Here is a 24,249-nt window from a genome sequence, read left to right as displayed (position 1 = left end):
CGCCGAGTTTTGCCACTGCAAGCACCACTCACATTTTCTTCAGGAAATGTACTTTCTAGTTCTTATTATTCTTATTCTTATTATTCTTCCGACAAAATTTCGGCGCGTAACTAGTCCCACAGATTTTGTCACAGAGCCGCAAAAGAGGCGTCAAATCGTGCGGCCTATTCGGGAATGGTGTGCTATGACTTTTATAAGCGATCGGGCGTACGATGTTCGTACACCGGGCGAAAAAATGGACGATAAAACCCATAGACTTAACATTGGGGTCAACTTTGACGGATCGTAGCTCCGAGCAAGAATTTCGCAGAAACACGTAAATCACCACATTTGGAGAGGCTATCAGTCTGTGCGAGAACATACCCCCAAGTGGGGTAAAAGTTGTACCCCTGGGGCGCTAGAGACCCCCAAATTTGCCCCATAGACATACAATGGTAAGGGATCGCCCATGAAACACTGTGTTTTTCCTACTGTGGGAAATTACATAGGGATATTGTATTGAACATAACTCTGCATCACAGTGTCATAGAGACAAGGGGGTGGGCTCATTTGAATCAGGCAACCAATCAGTCTCTCAGGATCACTGTGAATCTATCAAGCCACGCCCTAGCAACCATAGAGAGTGCCATAGCAACAAGCCCCATAGACTTCCATTGAAAAAGATCAAATGAATAACTTTGGATAGAAGTGTCATAGAAACATGAGGGTGGGCTCGTTTGACTCGGGCAACAAACGGCCAATCATGTATCTCCTTCAAGACAACCTAGCCACGCCCTAGCAACCATTAAGAGCTACTACATCTATATCTCTGCATCAGAACATCGTAGAGGCATGGGGGTTGGTTTATATTGGCGAGCAACCTTTGGAGTATCACCATTGGCAGCTGCCAAGCCACTCCATAGCAACCAAACGGAGTACCCTAGCAACCGTTTTGCACGACCTATATCTCTGCATCAGAACATCGTACAGACATGGCGGTTGGATTTTTTGACTCATGCTAGCACACTGGACTTCCAACATGCTAGTCATGCTAGCAGTGATTAGCTACATGTTAATAGTGATTAGCTAAGTGCTCAAATGGGCTAAGAACTCTATAATAACTACATAGTGACCATCTGTGACAACTACCAACCACCTAGTAACATCATAGCAACCACCCAGGAGACCATAGCAACTGCCTAGCAACCAGCCGAAACACCCTAGCAACCGCCTAGCAACACCTTAGCAACCACCCCAAGTACCATAGCAACTGCCTAGCAACCACCCTGGTTACCATAGCAACTGCCTAGCAACCACCCCGGGTACCCTAGCAACCACATAGCAACACCCTAGCAACCGCCCCAATTACCCTAGCAACCACCCTGGGTACCTTAGCAACGGCCCTAGCAACCATCATGGGGACCCTAGCAACCACCCCGGGTACCCTAGCAACCACATAGCAACACCCTAGCAACCACCCCGATTACCCTAGCAACCATGCTGGGTACCCTAGCAACGGCCCTAGCAACCATCATAGGGACCCTAGTAACCACCCCGGGTACCCTAGCAACCACACCTTAGCAACAGAGGGGCGAGTTTTGCCACTGCAAGCACCACTCACATTTTCTTCAGGAAATGTACCTTCTAGTTAGTGGTGCTTGCCGGAGGCAAAGCACTACTACTATTATCTCACATACTTATTATTATTATACTAGATCCGTACAAATTTCGGCGCGTAACTAGTCCCGCAGTTTTTGTCACAGACCAACGAAACAGGCGTCAAATCGTGCGGCCTAATCGGGAATGGTGTGCTATGACTTTTATAAGCGATCGGGCGTACGATGTTCGTACACCGGGCGAAAAAACGGGCGAAAAATCGCATAGACAATGCATTGCGGCCAACTTTGACGGATCGTAGCTCCGAGAGAGAATTTCGCAGAAACACGTGAATCTCCACATTTGGAGAGGCTATCAGGCTGTGCGAGAACATACCCTGCAGTGGGGTATAAGTTGTACCCCTGGGGCGCAAGAGCCCCCCAAAAATGGCCCTAATACAAAGTATAGGGAGGACTTTTCCTGCTATGGGACATTACATAGGGATTTTGTATTGAACATAACTCTGGATCACAGTGTCATAGAGACAAGGGGGTGGGCTCATTTGAATCAGGCAACCAATCAGAATCTCAGGATCACTGTGAATCTATCAAGCCACGCCCTAGCAACCATATAGAGCGCCATAGCAACAAGCCCCATAGACTTCCATTGAAAAAGATCAAATGAATAACTTTGGATAGAAGTGTCATAGAAACATGAGGGTGGGCTCGTTTGACTCGGGGCAGCAAACGGCCAATCATGTATCTCCTTCAAGACAACCTAGCCACGCCCTAGCAACCATTAAGAGCTACCTAGCAACCCAAAGTATAGAGAGATATCTTAACATCTGAAAGACATAGAAGCATGGGAGTTGGTTTATATTAGCAAGCAACCATTGGAGTATCATCATTGGCAGCTGCCAGGCCACTCCCTAGCAACCAAACACAGTACCCTAGCAACCGTTTTGCAAGATCTATATCTCTGCATCAGAACATTGTAGAGGCATGGGGGTTGGTTTATATTGACGAGCAGCCTTTGGAGTATCATCATTGGCAGCTGCCAAGCCACTCCATAGCAACCAAACGGAGTACCCTAGCAACCGTTTTGCATGACATATATCTCTGCATCAGAACATCGTACAGACATGGCGGTTGGATTTTTTGACTCATGCTAGCACACTGGACTTCCAACATGCTAGTCATGCTAGCAGTGATTAGCTACATGCTAATAGTGATTAGCTAAGTGCTCAAATGGGCTAAGAACTCTATAATAACTACATAGTGACCATCTGTGACAGCTACCAACCACCTAGTAACATCATAGCAACCACCCAGGAGACCATAGCAACTGCCTAGCAACCAGCCAAAACACCCTAGCAACCGCCTAGCAACACCTTAGCAACCACCCCAAGTACCTTAGCAACTGCCTAGCAACCACCCAGGTTACCATAGCAACCGCCCTAGCAACCACCCCGTGTACCCTAGCAACCACATAGCAACACCCTAGCAACCGCCCCAATTACCCTAGCAACCACCCTGGGTACCTTAGCAACGGCCCTAGCAACCATCATGGGGACCCTAGCAACCGCCCTAGCAACCACCCCGGGTACTCTAGCAACCACATAGCAACACCCTAGCAACCACCCGATTACCCTAGCAACCATCCTGAGTACCCTAGCAACGGCCCTAGCAACCATCATGGGGACCCTAGCAACCGCCCTAGCAACCACCCCGGGTACCCTAGCAACCACATAGCAACACCCTAGCAACCACCCTGGGTACCCTAGCAACGGCCCTAGCAACCATCATGGGGACCCTAGCAACCGCCCTAGCAACCACCCCGGGTACCCTAGCAACCACATAGCAAGACCCTAGCAACCATTCAGATTACCCTAGCAACCACCCTGGGTACCTTAGCAACCATCATGGGGACCCTAGCAACCGCCTGAGCAACCACCCAGGGTACCTTAGCAACCACCGTAGCAACCTCATTGCAACAACCTAGCAACAGGGCGCAGAGTTTTGCCACTGCAAGCACCACTCACATTTTCTTCAGGAAATGTACCTTCTAGTTAGTGGTGCTTGCCGGAGGCAAAGCACTACTACTATTATCTCACATACTTATTATTATTATTATTCTTACTTCTTCCGTACGATTTTCGGCGCGTAACTAGTCCCGCAGTTTTCGTCACAGACCAACGAAACAGGCGTCAAATCGTGCGGCCTGTACGGGAATGGTGTGCTATGACTTTTATAAGCGATCGGGCGTACGATGTTCGTACACCGGGCGAAAAATCGGGCGAAAAATCCCATAGACAATGAATTGCGGCCAACTTTGACGGATCGTAGCTCCGAGAGAGAATTTCGCAGAAACACGTGAATCACCACATCTGGAGAGGCTATCAGCCTGTGCCAGAACACACCCCGCATTGGGGTATAAGTTGTACCCCTGGGGGGCTAGAGCCCCCCAAATTTGCCCCTAATACAAAGTATAGGGAGGGCTACTATGGGAAACTACATAGGGATTTTGCATTGAACATAACTCTGGATTACAGTGTCATAGAGACAAGGGGGTGGGCTCATATTAATCAGGCAACCAATCAGTCTCTCAGGATCACTATGAAGTTATCAAGCCACGCCCTAGCAACCATATAGAGCGCCATAGCAACAAGCCCCATAGACTTCCATTGAAAAAGATCAAATGAATAACTTTGGATAGAAGTGTCATAGAAACATGAGGGTGGGCTCGTTTGACTCGGGCAGCAAACGGCCAATCATGTATCTCCTTCAAGACAACCTAGCCACGCCCTAGCAACCATTAAGAGCTACCTAGCAACCCAAAGTATAGAGAGATATCTTAACATCTGAAAGACATAGAAGCATGGGGGTTGGTTTATATTAGCAAGCAACCATTGGAGTATCATCATTGGCAGCTGCCAGGCCACTCCCTAGCAACCAAACACAGTACCCTAGCAACCGTTTTGCAAGATCTATATCTCTGCATCAGAACATCGTAGAGGCATGGGGGTTGGTTTATATTGGCGAGCAGCCTTTGGAGTATCACCATTGGCAGCTGCCAAGCCACTCCATAGCAACCAAATGGAGTACCCTAGCAACCGTTTTGCACGACCTATATCTCTGCATCAGAACATCGTACAGACATGGCGGTTGGATTTTTTGACTCATGCTAGCACACTGGACTTCCAACATGCTAGTCATGCTAGCAGTGATTAGCTACATGCTAATAGTGATTAGCTAAGTGCTCAAATGGGCTAAGAACTCTATAGTAACTACATAGTGACCATCTGTGACAACTACCAACCACCTAGTAACATCATAACAACCACCCTGGTTACCATAGCAACTGCCTAGCAACCACCCCGGGTACCCTAGCAACCACATAGCAACACCCTAGCAACCGCCCCAATTACCCTAGCAACCACCCTGGGTACCTTAGCAACGGCCCTAGCAACCATCATGGGGACCCTAGCAACCGCCCTAGCAACCACCCCGGGTACCCTAGCAACCACATAGCAACACCCTAGCAACCATCCCGATTACCCTAGCAACCACCCTGAGTACCTTAGCAATGGCCCTAGCAACCATCATGAGGACCCTAGCAACCGCCCTAGCAACCACCCCGGGTACCCTAGCAACCACATAGCAACACCCTAGCAACCACCCCGATTACCCTAGCAACCACCCTGGGTACCCTAGCAACGGCCCTAGCAACCATCATAGGGACCCTAGCAACCGCCCTAGCAACCACCCAGGGTACCATAGCAACACCCTAGCAACCACCCTGGGTACCCTAGCAACGGCCTTAGCAACCATCAAGGGGACCCTAGCAACCGCCCTAGCAACCACCCCGGGTACCCTAGCAACCACATAGCAACACCCTAGCATCCACCCCGATTACCCTAGCAACCACCCTGGGTACCCTAACAATGGCCCTAGCAACCATCATGGGGACCCTAGCAACCACCATAGCAACCAAGTGTACCTTAGCAATGGTCCTACCAACCACACCTTAGCAACAGAGGGGCGAGTTTTGCCACTGCAAGCACCACTCACATTTTCTTCAGGAAATGTACCTTCTAGTTAGTGGTGCTTGCCGGAGGCAAAGCACTACTACTATTATCTCACATACTTATTATTATAGATTATTCTTATTCTTCTTCCGCCAAAACTTCGGCGCGTAACTAGTCCCGCAGTTTTCGTCACAGACCCGCAAAAGAGGCGTCAAATCGTGCGGCCTAGTCGGGAATGGTGTGCTATGACTTTTATAAGCGATCGGGCGTACGATGTTCGTACACCGGGCGAAATAACGGCCGAAAAATCGCATAGACAATGCATTACGGCCAACTTTGGCGGATCATAGCTCCGAACGAGAATTTCGCAGAAACATGTGAATCACCACATTTGGAGAGGCTATCAGGCTGTATGAGAACATACCTCGCAATGGGGTATAAGTTGTACCCCTGGGGCGCAAGAGCCCCCCAAATTTGCCCCATACTAAGTATAGGGAGGGCTACAATGGGAAATTACATAGGGATTTTGTATTGAACATAACTATGGATCACATAGTCATAGAGACAAGGGGGTGGGCTCATTTGAATCAGGCAACCAATCAGTCTCTCATGATCATTATGAAGCTATCAAGCCACGCCCTAGCAACCATATAGAACACCATAGCAACAAGCTCCATAGACTTCCATTGAAAAAGTTAAAATGAATAACTTTGGATAGAAGTGTCATAGAAACATGAGGGTTGGCTCGTTTGACTCGGGGCAGCAAATGGCCAATCACGAATCACCTTCAACACTTCATAGCCACGCCCTAGCAACCATTTGGACCTCCCTAGCGACCAAAAGCATAGAGAGATATCTTCAAATCTGAATATCATAAAGGCATGGGGGTTGGTTTATGTAATTCATACTAGCAAGCAGACTTCGGAGTATCATCATTGGCAGTTGCCAGGCCACTCCCTAGCAACCAAACACAGTACCCTAGCAACCGTTTTGCAAGATCTATATCTCTTCATCAGAACATCGTAGAGGCATGGGGGTTGGTTTATATTGGCGAGCAGCCTTTGGAGTATCACCATTGGCAGCTGCCAAGCCACTCCATAGCAACCAAACAGAGTACCCTAGCAACCGTTTTGCATGACCTATATCTCTGCATCAGAACATCGTACAGACATGGCGGTTGGATTTTTTGACTCATGCTAGCACACTGGACTTCCAACATGCTTGTCATGCTAGCAGTGATTAGCTACATGCTAATAGTGATTAGCTAAGTGCTCAAATGGGCTAAGAACTCTATAATAACTACATAGTGACCATCTGTGACAACTACCAACCACCTAGTAACATCATAGCAACCACCCAGGAGACCATAGCAACTGCCTAGCAACCACCCCGGGTACCCTAGCAACCGCCTAGCAACACCTTAGCAACCACCCCGATTACCCTAGCAACCACCCTGGGTACCCTAGCAACGGCCCTAGCAACCATCATGGGGACCCTAGCAACCGCCCTAGCAACCACCCCGGGTACCCTAGCAACCACATAGCAACACCCTAGCAACCACCCCGATTACCCTAGCAACCAACCTGGGTACCCTAGCAACGGCCCTAGCAACCATCATGGGGACCCTAGCAACCGCCCTAGCAACCACCCCGGGTACCCTAGCAACCACATAGCAACACCCTAGCAACCACCCCGATTACCCTAGCAACCAACCTGGGTACCCTAGCAACGGCCCTAGCAACCATCATGGGGACCCTAGCAACCGCCCTAGCAACCACCCTGGGTACCCTAGCAACCACATAGCAACACCCTAGCAACCACCCCGATTACCCTAGCAACCAACCTGAGTACCCTAGCAACGGCCCTAGCAACCATCTTGGGGACCCTAGCAACCGCCCTAGCAACCACCCGGGCACCCTAGCAACCACATAGCAACACCCTAGCAACTGCCCCAATTACCCTAGCAACCACCTTGTGTACCTTAGCAACGGCCCTAGCAACCACCCAGGTTACCATAGCAACCACCCTAGCAACCACCCCGGGTACCCTAGCAACCACACCTTAGCAACAGAGGGGCGAGTTTTGCCACTGCAAGCACCACTCACATTTTCTTCAGGAAATGTACCTTCTAGTGTTACTATTACTATTCGCCTTGACAAAACTTTGGCACGCTACTCCTCCCGCATTTTTTGTCACAGACCCATGAATGAGGTGTCAAATCGTGCGGGTTATTGAGGAGAGGTGTGCTATGACTTTTCTAAGCAATCGGACTTACGATAATCGTACAGCGGGCGAAGAAAATGTGTGAAAATATCCCATTGACTTAACATTGGAAAAACTATCTGACATCATATCTTTGGATCAGAAAGTCATAGAGGCTTGGGAGAGGGCTCTTTTGACTCGGCCTATCAAACAGTCCATAAGTAGTGACATAACAACTTCATATCCATGCCCTAGCAACCAATTTTAGCCCCCTAGTAACTGTTTAACTACATTTAAAAGCTGTATCTCAGCAAAAAATAACTATATAGAAACACTGGCTTGGGCTTTTTGCATTCAGGCTGGTAAATAATCTTTAAATATCACCCCATAAACTATATAGTCACACCATAGCAACCATATAGAGCACCCTAGCAACCATGTAGCAATATAAATCCTTCTATCTCTACTTCAAAACATCACACAGGCATCATGGGTGGCTACAGGGCGCAGAGTTTTGCCACTGCAAGCACCACTCACATTTTCTTCAGGAAATGTACCTTCTAGTTAGTGGTGCTTGCCGGAGGCAAGGCAACACTATTACTATCTCACATACTTATTATTATTCTTATTCTTCTTATAGATTCCGTACAAATTTCGGCGCGTAACTAGTCCCGCAGTTTTCGTCACAGACCAACGAAACAGGCGTCAAATCGTGCGGCCTAATCGGGAATGGTGTGCTATGACTTTTATAAGCGATCGGGCGTACGATGTTCGTACACCGGGCGAAATATCGGCCGATAAATCGCATAGACAACGCATTACGTCCAACTTTGACGGATCGTAGCTCCGAGAGAGAATTTCGCAGAAACATGTGAATCACCACATTTGGAGAGGCTATGAGGCTGTGCAAGAACATACCCTGCATTGGGGTATAAGTTGTACCCCTGGGGGGCTAGAGCCCCCCAAATTTGCCCCATACTAAGTCAATGGTGAGGGATCGCCCATGAAACAATGTGTTTTTCCTACTGTGGGAAATTACATAGGGATTTTACATTGAACATAACTATGGATCACATAGTCATAGAGACAAGGGGGTGGGCTCATTTGAATCAGGCAACCAATCAGACTCTCATGATCATTATAAAGCTTTCAAGCCACGCCCTAGCAACCAGATAGAGCACCATAGCAACAAGCTCCATAGACTTCCATTGAAAAATATAAAATGAATAACTTTGCATAGAAGTGTCATAGAAACATGAGGGTTGGCTCGTTTGACTCGGGGCAGCAAATGGCCAATCACGAATCACCGTCAACACTTCATAGCCACGCCCTAGCAACCATTTGGACCTCCCTAGCGACCAAAAGCATAGAGAGATATCTTCAAATCTGAATATCATAAAGGCATGGGGGTTGGTTTATATCATTCATACTAGCAAGCAGACTTCGGAGTATCATCATTGGCAGTTGCCAGGCCACTCCCTAGCAACCAAACACAGTACCCTAGCAACCGTTTTGCAAGATCTATATCTCTGCATCAGAACATCGTAGAGGCATGGGGGTTGGTTTATATTGGCGAGCAGCCTTTGGAGTATCACCATTGGCAGCTGCCAGGCCACTCCATAGCAACCAAACAGAGTACCCTAGCAACCATTTTGCACGACCTATATCTCTGCATCAGAACATCGTACAGACATGGCGGTTGGATTTTTTGACTCATGCTAGCACACTGGACTTCCAACATGCTAGTCATGCTAGCAGTGATTAGCTACATGCTAATAGTGATTAGCTAAGTGCTCAAATGGGCTAAGAACTCTATAATAACTACAAAGCGACCATCTGTGACAACTACCAACCACCTAGTAACATCATAGCAACCACCCAGGAGACCATAGCAACTGCCTAGCAACCAGCCAAAACACCCTAGCAACCGCCTAGCAACACCTTAGCAACCACCCCAAGTACCGTAGCAACTGCCTAGCAACCACCCAGGTTACCATAGCAACCGCCCTAGCAACCACCCCGGGTACCCTAGCAACCACATAGCAACACCCTAGCAACCGCCCCGATTACCCTAGCAACCACCCTGGGTACCTTAGCAACGGCCCTAGCAACCATCATGGGGACCCTAGCAACCGCCCTAGCAACCACCCCGGGTACCCTAGCAACCACATAGCAACACCCTAGCAACTGCCCCAATTACCCTAGCAACCACCCTGGGTACCTTAGCAACGGCCCTAGCAACCATCATGGGGACCCTAGCAACCGCCCTAGCAACCACCCCGGGTACCCTAGCAACCGCATAGCAACACCCTAGCAACCACCCCGATTACCCTAGCAACCATCCTGAGTACCCTAGCAACGGCCCTAGCAACCATCATGGGGACCCTAGCAACCGCCCTAGCAACCACCCCGGGTACCCTAGCAACCACATAGCAACACCCTAGCAACCACCCTGGGTACCCTAGCAACGGCCCTAGCAACCATCATGGGGACCCTAGCAACCGCCCTAGCAACCACCCCGGGTACCCTAGCAACCACATAGCAAGACCCTAGCAACCATTCAGATTACCCTAGCAACCACCCTGGGTACCTTAGCAACCATCATGGGGACCCTAGCAACCGCCTGAGCAACCACCCAGGGTACCTTAGCAACCACCGTAGCAACCTCATTGCAACAACCTAGCAACAAGGCGCAGAGTTTTGCCACTGCAAGCACCACTCACATTTTCTTCAGGAAATGTACCTTCTAGTTATTATTAGTGGTGCTTGCCGGAGGCAAGGCATCACTATTATTATCTCACATACTTATTATTAGTGGTGCTTGCCGGAGGCAAGGCATCACTATTATTATCTCACATACTTATTATTCTTCTTATTATTCTTACTTCTTCCGTACGAATTTCGGCGCGTAACTAGTCCCGCAGTTTTCGTCACAGACCCGCAAAAGAGGCGTCAAATCGTGCGGCCTAGTCGGGAATGGTGTGCTATGACTTTTATAAGCGATCGGGTGTACGATGTTCGTACACCGGGCGAAAAATCGGGCGAAAAATCCCATAGACAATGCATTGCGGCCAACTTTGACGGCTCGTAGCTCCGAGAGAGAATTTTGCAGAAACATGTGAATCACCACATTTGGAGAGGCTATCAGGCTGTGCGCGATCATACCCCGCAATGGGGTATAAGTTGTACCCCTGGGGCGCAAGAGCCCCCCAAAGTTGCCCCATTCTATGCCAATGGTGAGGGATCACCAATGAAACAATGTGTTTTTCCTACTGTGGGAAATTACATAGGGATTTTGCATTGAACATAACTATGGATCACATAGTCATACAGACAAGGGGGTGGGCTCATTTGAATCAGGCAACCAATCAGACTCTCATGATCACTATGAAGCTATCAAGCCACGCCCTAGCAACCATATAGAGCACCATAGCAACAAGCCCCATTGAATTCCATTGAAAAAGATCAAATGAATAACTTTGGATAGAAGTGTCATAGAAACATGAGGGTGGGCTCGTTTCACTCGGGCAGCAAACGGCCAATCATGTATCTCCTTCAAGACAACCTAGCCACGCCCTAGCAACCATTAAGAGCTACCTAGCAACCCAAAGTATAGAGAGATATCTTAACATCTGAAACACATAGAAGAATGGGGGTTGGTTTATATTGTCAAGCAGACTTTGAAGTATCACCATTGGCAGCTGCCTAGCCACTCCATAGCAACCAAACGGAGTACCCTAGCAACCGTTTTGCACGACCTATATCTCTGCATCAGAACATCGTACAGACATGGCGGTTGGATTTTTTGACTCATGCTAGCACACTGGACTTCCAACATGCTAGTCATGCTAGCAGTGATTAGCTACATGCTAATAGTGATTAGCTAAGTGCTCAAATGGGCTAAGAACTCTATAATAACTACATAGTGACCATCTGTGACAACTACCAACCACCTAGTAACATCATAGCAACCAGCCAGGAGACCATAGCAACTGCCTAGCAACCAGCCAAAACACCCTAGCAACCGCCTAGCAACACCTTAGCAACCGCCCCAAGTACCGTAGCAACTGCCTAGCAACCACCCAGGTTACCATAGCAACCGCCCTAGCAACCACCCCGGGTACCCTAGCAACCACATAGCAGCACCCTAGCAACCGCCCCGATTACCCTAGCAACCACCCTGGGTACCTTAGCAACGGCCCTAGCAACCATCATGGGGACCCTAGCAACCGCCCTAGCAACCACCCCGGGTACCCTAGCAACCACATAGCAACACCCTAGCAACCACCCCGATTACCCTAGCAACCACCCTGAGTACCCTAGCAACGGCCCTAGCAACCATCATGGGGACCCTAGCAACCGCCCTAGCAACCACCCCGGGTACCCTAGCAACCACATAGCAACACCCTAGCAACCACCCTGGGTACCCTAGCAACGGCCTTAGCAACCATCAAGGGGACCCTAGCAACCACCATAGCAACCAAGTGCACCTTAGCAATGGTCCTACCAACCACACCTTAGCAACAGAGGGGCGAGTTTTGCCACTGCAAGCACCACTCACATTTTCTTCAGGAAATGTACCTTCTAGTTATTATTATACTAGATCCGTACAAATTTCGGCGCGTAACTAGTCCCGCAGTTTTTGTCACAGACCAACGAAACAGGCGTCAAATCGTGCGGCCTAATCGGGAATGGTGTGCTATGACTTTTATAAGCTATCGGGCGTACGATGTTCGTACACCGGGCGAAAAAACGGGCGAAAAATCGCATAGACAATGCATTGCGGCCAACTTTGACGGATCGTAGCTCCGAGAGAGAATTTCGCAGAAACACGTGAATCTCCACATTTGGAGAGGCTATCAGGCTGGGCGAGAACATACCCCACAGTGGGGTATAAGTTGTACCCCTGGGGCGCAAGAGCCCCCCAAAATTGCCCCTAATACAAAGTATAGGGAGGACTTTTCCTGCTATGGGACATTACAAAGGGATTTTGTATTGAACATAACTCTGGATCACAGTGTCATAGAGACAAGGGGGTGGGCTTATTTGAATCAGGCAACCAATCAGTCTCTCTGGATCACTGTGAATCTATCAAGCCACGCCCTAGCAACCAATTAGAGCACCATAGCAACAAGCCCCATAGACTTCCATTGAAAAAGATCAAATGAATAACTTTGGATAGAAGTGTAATAGAAACATGAGGGTGGGCTCGTTTGACTCAGGGCAGCAAACGGCCAATCACGAATCACCTTCAACACTACATAGCCACGCCCTAGCAACCATTTGGACCTCCCTAGCGACCAAAAGTATAGAGATATATCTTAACATCTGAAAGACATAGAAGCATGGGGGTTGGTTTATATTAGCAAGCAACCATTGGAGTATCATCAATGGCAGCTGCCAGGCCACTCCCTAGCAACCAAACACAGTACCCTAGCAACCGTTTTGCAAGATCTATATCTCTGCATCAGAACATCGTATAGGCATGGGGGTTGGTTTATATTGGCGAGCAGCCTTTGGAGTATCACCATTGGCAGCTGCCAAGCCACTCCATAGCAACCAAATGGAGTACCCTAGCAACCGTTTTGCACGACCTATATCTCTGCATCAGAACATCGTACAGACATGGCGGTTGGATTTTTTGACTCATGCTAGCACACTGGACTTCCAACATGCTAGTCATGCTAGCAGTGATTAGCTACATGCTAATAGTGATTAGCTAAGTGCTCAAATGGGCTAAGAACTCTATAATAACTACATAGTGACCATCTGTGACAACTACCAACCACCAAGTAACATCATAACAACCACCACAGTTACCATAGCAACTGCCTAGCAACCACCCCGGGTACCCTAGCAACCACATAGCAACACCCTAGCAACCGCCCCAATTACCCTAGCAACCACCCTGAGTACCCTAGCAACGGCCCTAGCAACCATCATGGGGACCCTAGCAACCGCCCTAGCAACCACCCCGGGTACCCTAGCAACCACATAGCAACACCCTAGCAACCACCCCGATTACCCTAGCAACCACCCTGGGTACCCTAGCAACGGCCCTAAAAACCATCATGGGGACCCTAGCAACCGCCCTAGCAACCACCCCGGGTACCCTAGCAACCACATAGCAACACCCTAGCAACCACCCCGATTACCCTAGCAACCACCCTGGGTACCTTAGCAACGGCCCTAGCAACCATCATGGGGACCCTAGCAACCGCCCTAGCAACCACCCCGGGTACCCTAGCAACCACATAGAAACACCCTAGCAACCACCCCAATTACCCTAGCAACCACCCTGAGTACCCTAGCAACGGCCCTAGCAACCATTATGGGGACCCTAGCAACCGCCCTAGCAACCACCCCTGGTACCCTAGCAACCACATAGCAACACCCTAGCAACCACCCCGATTACCCTAGCAACCACCCTGGGTACCCTAGCCACATCATAGCAACCATATAGAGCACCCTAGCAACCATATAGCAATATAAAGAACTTATATCACGGCTCCACAACATCCCACAGGCATCATGGGTGGCTACAGGGCGCAGAGTTTTGCCACTGCAAGCACCACTCACATTTTCTTCAGGAAATGTACCTTCTAGTGTTACTATTACTATTCGCCTTGACAAAACTTTGGCACGCTACTCCTCCCGCATTTTTTGTCACAGACCCATGAATGAGGTGTCAAATCGTGCGGGATATTGAGGAGAGGTGTGCTATGACTTTTCTAAGCAATCGGACTTACGATAATCGTACAGCGGGCGAAGAAAATGTGTGAAAATATCCCATTGACTTAACATTGGAAAAACTATCTGACATCATATCTTTGGATTAGAAAGTCATAGAGGCTTGGGAGAGGGCTCTTTTGACTCGGCCTATCAAGCAGTCCATAAGTAGTGACATAACAACTTCATATCCATGCCCTAGCAACCAATTTTAGCCCCCTAGCAACTGTTTAACTACATTTAAAAGCTGTATCTCAGCAAAAATAACTATATAGAAACACTGGCTTGGGCTTTTTGCATTCAGGCTGGTAAATAATCTTTAAATATCACCCCATAAACTATATAGTCACACCATAGCAACCATATAGAGCACCCTAGCAACCATGTAGCAATATAAATCCTTCTTTCTCTGCTTCAAAACATCACACAGGCATCATGGGTGGCTACAGGGCGCCGAGTTTTGCCACTGCAAGCACCACTCACATTTTCTTCAGGAAATGTACCTTCTAGTTAGTGGTGCTTGCCGGAGGCAAAGCACTACTACTATTATCTCACATACTTATTATTATAGATTATTCTTATTCTTCTTCCGCCAAAACTTCGGCGCGTAACTAGTCCCGCAGTTTTCGTCACAGACCCGCAAAAGAGGCGTCAAATCGTGCGGCCTAGTCGGGAATGGTGTGCTATGACTTTTATAAGCGATCGGGCGTACGATGTTCGTACACCGGGCGAAATAACGGCCGAAAAATCGCATAGACAATGCATTACGGCCAACTTTGGCGGATCATAGCTCCGAACGAGAATTTCGCAGAAACATGTGAATCACCACATTTGGAGAGGCTATCAGGCTGTATGAGAACATACCTCGCAATGGGGTATAAGTTGTACCCCTGGGGCGCAAGAGCCCCCCAAATTTGCCCCATACTAAGTATAGGGAGGGCTACAATGGGAAATTACATAGGGATTTTGTATTGAACATAACTATGGATCACATAGTCATAGAGACAAGGGGGTGGGCTCATTTGAATCAGGCAACCAATCAGTCTCTCATGATCATTATGAAGCTATCAAGCCACGCCCTAGCAACCATATAGAACACCATAGCAACAAGCTCCATAGACTTCCATTGAAAAAGTTAAAATGAATAACTTTGGATAGAAGTGTCATAGAAACATGAGGGTTGGCTCGTTTGACTCGGGGCAGCAAATGGCCAATCACGAATCACCTTCAACACTTCATAGCCACGCCCTAGCAACCATTTGGACCTCCCTAGCGACCAAAAGCATAGAGAGATATCTTCAAATCTGAATATCATAAAGGCATGGGGGTTGGTTTATGTAATTCATACTAGCAAGCAGACTTCGGAGTATCATCATTGGCAGTTGCCAGGCCACTCCCTAGCAACCAAACACAGTACCCTAGCAACCGTTTTGCAAGATCTATATCTCTTCATCAGAACATCGTAGAGGCATGGGGGTTGGTTTATATTGGCGAGCAGCCTTTGGAGTATCACCATTGGCAGCTGCCAAGCCACTCCATAGCAACCAAACAGAGTACCCTAGCAACCGTTTTGCATGACCTATATCTCTGCATCAGAACATCGTACAGACATGGCGGTTGGATTTTTTGACTCATGCTAGCACACTGGACTTCCAACATGCTTGTCATGCTAGCAGTGATTAGCTACATGCTAATAGTGATTAGCTAAGTGCTCAAATGGGCTAAGAACTCTATAATAACTACATAGTGACCATCTGTGACAACTACCAACCACCTAGTAACATCATAGCAACCACCCAGGAGACCATAGCAACTGCCTAGCAACCACCCCGGGTACCCTAGCAACCGCCTAGCAACACCTTAGCAACCACCCCGATTACCCTAGCAACCACCCTGGGTACCCTAGCAACGGCCCTAGCAACCATCATGGGGACCCTAGCAACCGCCCTAGCAACCACCCCGGGTACCCTAGCAACCACATAGCAACACCCTAGCAACCACCCCGATTACCCTAGCAACCAACCTGGGTACCCTAGCAACGGCCCTAGCAACCATCATGGGGACCCTAGCAACCGCCCTAGCAACCACCCCGGGTACCCTAGCAACCACATAGCAACACCCTAGCAACCACCCCGATTACCCTAGCAACCAACCTGGGTACCCTAGCAACGGCCCTAGCAACCATCATGGGGACCCTAGCAACCGCCCTAGCAACCACCCTGGGTACCCTAGCAACCACATAGCAACACCCTAGCAACCACCCCGATTACCCTAGCAACCAACCTGAGTACCCTAGCAACGGCCCTAGCAACCATCTTGGGGACCCTAGCAACCGCCCTAGCAACCACCCGGGCACCCTAGCAACCACATAGCAACACCCTAGCAACTGCCCCAATTACCCTAGCAACCACCTTGTGTACCTTAGCAACGGCCCTAGCAACCACCCAGGTTACCATAGCAACCACCCTAGCAACCACCCCGGGTACCCTAGCAACCACACCTTAGCAACAGAGGGGCGAGTTTTGCCACTGCAAGCACCACTCACATTTTCTTCAGGAAATGTACCTTCTAGTTAGTGGTGCTTGCCGGAGGCAAAGCACTACTACTATTATCTCACATACTTATTATTATAGATTATTCTTATTCTTCTTCCGCCAAAACTTCGGCGCGTAACTAGTCCCGCAGTTTTCGTCACAGACCCGCAAAAGAGGCGTCAAATCGTGCGGCCTAGTCGGGAATGGTGTGCTATGACTTTTATAAGCGATCGGGCGTACGATGTTCGTACACCGGGCGAAATAACGGCCGAAAAATCGCATAGACAATGCATTACGGCCAACTTTGGCGGATCATAGCTCCGAACGAGAATTTCGCAGAAACATGTGAATCACCACATTTGGAGAGGCTATCAGGCTGTATGAGAACATACCTCGCAATGGGGTATAAGTTGTACCCCTGGGGCGCAAGAGCCCCCCAAATTTGCCCCATACTAAGTATAGGGAGGGCTACAATGGGAAATTACATAGGGATTTTGTATTGAACATAACTATGGATCACATAGTCATAGAGACAAGGGGGTGGGCTCATTTGAATCAGGCAACCAATCAGTCTCTCATGATCATTATGAAGCTATCAAGCCACGCCCTAGCAACCATATAGAACACCATAGCAACAAGCTCCATAGACTTCCATTGAAAAAGTTAAAATGAATAACTTTGGATAGAAGTGTCATAGAAACATGAGGGTTGGCTCGTTTGACTCGGGGCAGCAAATGGCCAATCACGAATCACCTTCAACACTTCATAGCCACGCCCTAGCAACCATTTGGACCTCCCTAGCGACCAAAAGCATAGAGAGATATCTTCAAATCTGAATATCATAAAGGCATGGGGGTTGGTTTATGTAATTCATACTAGCAAGCAGACTTCGGAGTATCATCATTGGCAGTTGCCAGGCCACTCCCTAGCAACCAAACACAGTACCCTAGCAACCGTTTTGCAAGATCTATATCTCTTCATCAGAACATCGTAGAGGCATGGGGGTTGGTTTATATTGGCGAGCAGCCTTTGGAGTATCACCATTGGCAGCTGCCAAGCCACTCCATAGCAACCAAACAGAGTACCCTAGCAACCGTTTTGCATGACCTATATCTCTGCATCAGAACATCGTACAGACATGGCGGTTGGATTTTTTGACTCATGCTAGCACACTGGACTTCCAACATGCTTGTCATGCTAGCAGTGATTAGCTACATGCTAATAGTGATTAGCTAAGTGCTCAAATGGGCTAAGAACTCTATAATAACTACATAGTGACCATCTGTGACAACTACCAACCACCTAGTAACATCATAGCAACCACCCAGGAGACCATAGCAACTGCCTAGCAACCACCCCGGGTACCCTAGCAACCGCCTAGCAACACCTTAGCAACCACCCCGATTACCCTAGCAACCACCCTGGGTACCCTAGCAACGGCCCTAGCAACCATCATGGGGACCCTAGCAACCGCCCTAGCAACCACCCCGGGTACCCTAGCAACCACATAGCAACACCCTAGCAACCACCCCGATTACCCTAGCAACCAACCTGGGTACCCTAGCAACGGCCCTAGCAACCATCATGGGGACCCTAGCAACCGCCCTAGCAACCACCCCGGGTACCCTAGCAACCACATAGCAACACCCTAGCAACCACCCCGATTACCCTAGCAACCAACCTGGGTACCCTAGCAACGGCCCTAGCAACCATCATGGGGACCCTAGCAACCGCCCTAGCAACCACCCTGGGTACCCTAGCAACCACATAGCAACACCCTAGCAACCACCCCGATTACCCTAGCAACCAACCTGAGTACCCTAGCAACGGCCCTAGCAACCATCTTGGGGACCCTAGCAACCGCCCTAGCAACCACCCGGGCACCCTAGCAACCACATAGCAACACCCTAGCAACTGCCCCAATTACCCTAGCAACCACCTTGTGTACCTTAGCAACGGCCCTAGCAACCACCCAGGTTACCATAGCAACCACCCTAGCAACCACCCCGGGTACCCTAGCAACCACACCTTAGCAACAGAGGGGCGAGTTTTGCCACTGCAAGCACCACTCACATTTTCTTCAGGAAATGTACCTTCTAGTTAGTGGTGCTTGCCGGAGGCAAAGCACTACTACTATTATCTCACATACTTATTATTATAGATTATTCTTATTCTTCTTCCGCCAAAACTTCGGCGCGTAACTAGTCCCGCAGTTTTCGTCACAGACCCGCAAAAGAGGCGTCAAATCGTGCGGCCTAGTCGGGAATGGTGTGCTATGACTTTTATAAGCGATCGGGCGTACGATGTTCGTACACCGGGCGAAATAACGGCCGAAAAATCGCATAGACAATGCATTACGGCCAACTTTGGCGGATCATAGCTCCGAACGAGAATTTCGCAGAAACATGTGAATCACCACATTTGGAGAGGCTATCAGGCTGTATGAGAACATACCTCGCAATGGGGTATAAGTTGTACCCCTGGGGCGCAAGAGCCCCCCAAATTTGCCCCATACTAAGTATAGGGAGGGCTACAATGGGAAATTACATAGGGATTTTGTATTGAACATAACTATGGATCACATAGTCATAGAGACAAGGGGGTGGGCTCATTTGAATCAGGCAACCAATCAGTCTCTCATGATCATTATGAAGCTATCAAGCCACGCCCTAGCAACCATATAGAACACCATAGCAACAAGCTCCATAGACTTCCATTGAAAAAGTTAAAATGAATAACTTTGGATAGAAGTGTCATAGAAACATGAGGGTTGGCTCGTTTGACTCGGGGCAGCAAATGGCCAATCACGAATCACCTTCAACACTTCATAGCCACGCCCTAGCAACCATTTGGACCTCCCTAGCGACCAAAAGCATAGAGAGATATCTTCAAATCTGAATATCATAAAGGCATGGGGGTTGGTTTATGTAATTCATACTAGCAAGCAGACTTCGGAGTATCATCATTGGCAGTTGCCAGGCCACTCCCTAGCAACCAAACACAGTACCCTAGCAACCGTTTTGCAAGATCTATATCTCTTCATCAGAACATCGTAGAGGCATGGGGGTTGGTTTATATTGGCGAGCAGCCTTTGGAGTATCACCATTGGCAGCTGCCAAGCCACTCCATAGCAACCAAACAGAGTACCCTAGCAACCGTTTTGCATGACCTATATCTCTGCATCAGAACATCGTACAGACATGGCGGTTGGATTTTTTGACTCATGCTAGCACACTGGACTTCCAACATGCTTGTCATGCTAGCAGTGATTAGCTACATGCTAATAGTGATTAGCTAAGTGCTCAAATGGGCTAAGAACTCTATAATAACTACATAGTGACCATCTGTGACAACTACCAACCACCTAGTAACATCATAGCAACCACCCAGGAGACCATAGCAACTGCCTAGCAACCACCCCGGGTACCCTAGCAACCGCCTAGCAACACCTTAGCAACCACCCCGATTACCCTAGCAACCACCCTGGGTACCCTAGCAACGGCCCTAGCAACCATCATGGGGACCCTAGCAACCGCCCTAGCAACCACCCCGGGTACCCTAGCAACCACATAGCAACACCCTAGCAACCACCCCGATTACCCTAGCAACCAACCTGGGTACCCTAGCAACGGCCCTAGCAACCATCATGGGGACCCTAGCAACCGCCCTAGCAACCACCCCGGGTACCCTAGCAACCACATAGCAACACCCTAGCAACCACCCCGATTACCCTAGCAACCAACCTGGGTACCCTAGCAACGGCCCTAGCAACCATCATGGGGACCCTAGCAACCGCCCTAGCAACCACCCTGGGTACCCTAGCAACCACATAGCAACACCCTAGCAACCACCCCGATTACCCTAGCAACCAACCTGAGTACCCTAGCAACGGCCCTAGCAACCATCTTGGGGACCCTAGCAACCGCCCTAGCAACCACCCGGGCACCCTAGCAACCACATAGCAACACCCTAGCAACTGCCCCAATTACCCTAGCAACCACCTTGTGTACCTTAGCAACGGCCCTAGCAACCACCCAGGTTACCATAGCAACCACCCTAGCAACCACCCCGGGTACCCTAGCAACCACACCTTAGCAACAGAGGGGCGAGTTTTGCCACTGCAAGCACCACTCACATTTTCTTCAGGAAATGTACCTTCTAGTTAGTGGTGCTTGCCGGAGGCAAAGCACTACTACTATTATCTCACATACTTATTATTATAGATTATTCTTATTCTTCTTCCGCCAAAACTTCGGCGCGTAACTAGTCCCGCAGTTTTCGTCACAGACCCGCAAAAGAGGCGTCAAATCGTGCGGCCTAGTCGGGAATGGTGTGCTATGACTTTTATAAGCGATCGGGCGTACGATGTTCGTACACCGGGCGAAATAACGGCCGAAAAATCGCATAGACAATGCATTACGGCCAACTTTGGCGGATCATAGCTCCGAACGAGAATTTCGCAGAAACATGTGAATCACCACATTTGGAGAGGCTATCAGGCTGTATGAGAACATACCTCGCAATGGGGTATAAGTTGTACCCCTGGGGCGCAAGAGCCCCCCAAATTTGCCCCATACTAAGTATAGGGAGGGCTACAATGGGAAATTACATAGGGATTTTGTATTGAACATAACTATGGATCACATAGTCATAGAGACAAGGGGGTGGGCTCATTTGAATCAGGCAACCAATCAGTCTCTCATGATCATTATGAAGCTATCAAGCCACGCCCTAGCAACCATATAGAACACCATAGCAACAAGCTCCATAGACTTCCATTGAAAAAGTTAAAATGAATAACTTTGGATAGAAGTGTCATAGAAACATGAGGGTTGGCTCGTTTGACTCGGGGCAGCAAATGGCCAATCACGAATCACCTTCAACACTTCATAGCCACGCCCTAGCAACCATTTGGACCTCCCTAGCGACCAAAAGCATAGAGAGATATCTTCAAATCTGAATATCATAAAGGCATGGGGGTTGGTTTATGTAATTCATACTAGCAAGCAGACTTCGGAGTATCATCATTGGCAGTTGCCAGGCCACTCCCTAGCAACCAAACACAGTACCCTAGCAACCGTTTTGCAAGATCTATATCTCTTCATCAGAACATCGTAGAGGCATGGGGGTTGGTTTATATTGGCGAGCAGCCTTTGGAGTATCACCATTGGCAGCTGCCAAGCCACTCCATAGCAACCAAACAGAGTACCCTAGCAACCGTTTTGCATGACCTATATCTCTGCATCAGAACATCGTACAGACATGGCGGTTGGATTTTTTGACTCATGCTAGCACACTGGACTTCCAACATGCTTGTCATGCTAGCAGTGATTAGCTACATGCTAATAGTGATTAGCTAAGTGCTCAAATGGGCTAAGAACTCTATAATAACTACATAGTGACCATCTGTGACAACTACCAACCACCTAGTAACATCATAGCAACCACCCAGGAGACCATAGCAACTGCCTAGCAACCACCCCGGGTACCCTAGCAACCGCCTAGCAACACCTTAGCAACCACCCCGATTACCCTAGCAACCACCCTGGGTACCCTAGCAACGGCCCTAGCAACCATCATGGGGACCCTAGCAACCGCCCTAGCAACCACCCCGGGTACCCTAGCAACCACATAGCAACACCCTAGCAACCACCCCGATTACCCTAGCAACCAACCTGGGTACCCTAGCAACGGCCCTAGCAACCATCATGGGGACCCTAGCAACCGCCCTAGCAACCACCCCGGGTACCCTAGCAACCACATAGCAACACCCTAGCAACCACCCCGATTACCCTAGCAACCAACCTGGGTACCCTAGCAACGGCCCTAGCAACCATCATGGGGACCCTAGCAACCGCCCTAGCAACCACCCTGGGTACCCTAGCAACCACATAGCAACACCCTAGCAACCACCCCGATTACCCTAGCAACCAACCTGAGTACCCTAGCAACGGCCCTAGCAACCATCTTGGGGACCCTAGCAACCGCCCTAGCAACCACCCGGGCACCCTAGCAACCACATAGCAACACCCTAGCAACTGCCCCAATTACCCTAGCAACCACCTTGTGTACCTTAGCAACGGCCCTAGCAACCACCCAGGTTACCATAGCAACCACCCTAGCAACCACCCCGGGTACCCTAGCAACCACACCTTAGCAACAGAGGGGCGAGTTTTGCCACTGCAAGCACCACTCACATTTTCTTCAGGAAATGTACCTTCTAGTTAGTGGTGCTTGCCGGAGGCAAAGCACTACTACTATTATCTCACATACTTATTATTATAGATTATTCTTATTCTTCTTCCGCCAAAACTTCGGCGCGTAACTAGTCCCGCAGTTTTCGTCACAGACCCGCAAAAGAGGCGTCAAATCGTGCGGCCTAGTCGGGAATGGTGTGCTATGACTTTTATAAGCGATCGGGCGTACGATGTTCGTACACCGGGCGAAATAACGGCCGAAAAATCGCATAGACAATGCATTACGGCCAACTTTGGCGGATCATAGCTCCGAACGAGAATTTCGCAGAAACATGTGAATCACCACATTTGGAGAGGCTATCAGGCTGTATGAGAACATACCTCGCAATGGGGTATAAGTTGTACCCCTGGGGCGCAAGAGCCCCCCAAATTTGCCCCATACTAAGTATAGGGAGGGCTACAATGGGAAATTACATAGGGATTTTGTATTGAACATAACTATGGATCACATAGTCATAGAGACAAGGGGGTGGGCTCATTTGAATCAGGCAACCAATCAGTCTCTCATGATCATTATGAAGCTATCAAGCCACGCCCTAGCAACCATATAGAACACCATAGCAACAAGCTCCATAGACTTCCATTGAAAAAGTTAAAATGAATAACTTTGGATAGAAGTGTCATAGAAACATGAGGGTTGGCTCGTTTGACTCGGGGCAGCAAATGGCCAATCACGAATCACCTTCAACACTTCATAGCCACGCCCTAGCAACCATTTGGACCTCCCTAGCGACCAAAAGCATAGAGAGATATCTTCAAATCTGAATATCATAAAGGCATGGGGGTTGGTTTATGTAATTCATACTAGCAAGCAGACTTCGGAGTATCATCATTGGCAGTTGCCAGGCCACTCCCTAGCAACCAAACACAGTACCCTAGCAACCGTTTTGCAAGATCTATATCTCTTCATCAGAACATCGTAGAG

At 48.9% G+C, this 24,249-nt stretch overlaps 2 long non-coding RNA genes across 2 annotated transcripts in view; both read right to left on the bottom strand.

Moving 5' to 3' along the window:
• The window catches only part of LOC127952332 (uncharacterized), a 35,276-nt gene that overhangs the window by 7,241 nt on the left and 3,786 nt on the right, over positions 1-24,249 (bottom strand). The window contains exons 2-4 of the long non-coding RNA XR_008152911.1: positions 16,308-16,686; positions 11,563-11,757; positions 4,482-4,701 (exon numbers count right to left, since the gene is read on the bottom strand). This is a non-coding gene — a long non-coding RNA (uncharacterized LOC127952332). The remainder of the gene's footprint in view (positions 1-4,481; positions 4,702-11,562; positions 11,758-16,307; positions 16,687-24,249) is intronic.
• Positions 6,574-8,913, bottom strand: LOC127952333 (uncharacterized). The gene is made up of 3 exons (XR_008152912.1): positions 8,362-8,913; positions 7,446-7,727; positions 6,574-7,315 (listed from the first exon to the last, which is right to left on the bottom strand). It is a non-coding gene; the product is annotated as an uncharacterized LOC127952333 (long non-coding RNA).

The sequence above is a fragment of the Carassius gibelio genome, chromosome B3 (genome assembly GCF_023724105.1).
Source record: "Carassius gibelio isolate Cgi1373 ecotype wild population from Czech Republic chromosome B3, carGib1.2-hapl.c, whole genome shotgun sequence".
Taxonomy (NCBI): Eukaryota; Metazoa; Chordata; class Actinopteri; order Cypriniformes; family Cyprinidae; genus Carassius; species Carassius gibelio.
This window is presented reverse-complemented; position numbering and strand designations above follow the sequence as displayed.